Source organism: Numida meleagris, chromosome 4 (genome assembly GCF_002078875.1).
Source record: "Numida meleagris isolate 19003 breed g44 Domestic line chromosome 4, NumMel1.0, whole genome shotgun sequence".
Taxonomy (NCBI): domain Eukaryota; kingdom Metazoa; phylum Chordata; class Aves; order Galliformes; family Numididae; genus Numida; species Numida meleagris.
In genome coordinates this window covers 72014285-72015760 of record NC_034412.1, presented here as the reverse complement: position 1 = coordinate 72015760, position 1476 = coordinate 72014285, and positions in this window count along the sequence as shown.

The following is a 1476-nucleotide window of genomic DNA, read 5'->3' as shown; positions in this document are numbered from 1 at the left end:
TGCCCGGCGATGCGGCGGCGCGGGGTGCGCTGCCCGGACAGCTCCGCGGTGCCCCTGGGGCGGCCGCGGCCGCCGAACTCGGGCTTAAGGGCATGAGAAATGCCATTTGCAGGCAGAAGGGACAACGAGGCAGAGCGCAGGCAGGGCGACGCGGCGTGTGACAGTGACAGTACCACTGTGCTTTGGGACGTGCTCTCCTCACCCAGCTTGAAGGACGCACGAACCCAGGCGTTTTACAAATTCCTTTACAGCACGCGGGAATGTAACTTATTGCCTACTCTATGTGCTTCGCAGTCGCTGCCACTCGTGGAGACGTTTACTTTCTCAACAGCTGTGTAGGGACTATGCCCGTGTTACGATGCATCTTCGTGCTCAGTCACGAATTTATAGTGCGTGGCATTTACACAACACTGCTAACGCAGTAAGCTCAGTTCATCTTCAGACACTCCATTAAATGAAGGCCCATGCCACCCTCCAGGGTGTGATGGCATTAAAAGGTACAAGCGCCTTAAATTTGTGCATGTGGTAAGAGGCACAAGGATGTAATCTTGTGGCAAATCTCATAGAGAAGCAAGGATGGGGTTCACCTAGGTTACGGCCTCAGCATCCCTTTCCTTAGCAGATATGGCTGTTTTCAGCAGAAATTTAAAGCCCATGTATTGTTCTTTCCCTACGCTGGAAAGACGCGTAAGAGAGAAAGCTGCTAACGTTCGGGCAAGCACCTGTGCCCAACAGCACCTGGAAATATGGCAGCTCATGCTTGGCTACACTTTCCAATTCACACTGCTACAATGTTATAATTTCAGCCTACAGAGCCTGGCCCCGCAAGCATTACTTACAGGAAACATTCTGAAGCCATACGTTTTCTGAGAGCCTGAATTTGAAGAGAAGGTCCATGATTATTATAAAAAAATCTGACAGCAGCATCTGAAAGATGCATCCCACCCTGTGAATGCTGTTAAGACAGCTGGCCACAATCCAGCTCATGGTGAACAATTGCCCACTTTATAAAAATAGTACCGAAGCTGGCATGACTTGGCATTCTGTTGACTGTTTCAGCAAAGAAACTCAAAATAGAGCTGTCACAGAGGCAGAACTTTCTTTCCTCACTAAATGGAATTAGTTGCCTCAAATCGCTGCGGACATGTTTGAAATATAATGTGGAGGAAGCTGTACTCCCAGCATCCCTCATGGAGATTTTTGGACCTTACGGACTGAAGTTAGCAGGGCCAGTAAGCAGCCTCAAGGATTCACAAATTGCTATGTAAAAGAATCATCAAATAAAATCATACAGAGGAAAAAATTGCCTTTGGTGTAATTTTATTAAGTCAACCATCTTGCACTGTATGTGAATTTGACTCCAAGTATTGATTTGCTTAATCTCTAGGGTCTGGTTTGAAAGTAATATTACAGATCTTGTTGAATTAAGCAAAGGAAATGGGAACTCAGCCGAGGGGCATTTCATGACTGGCCACC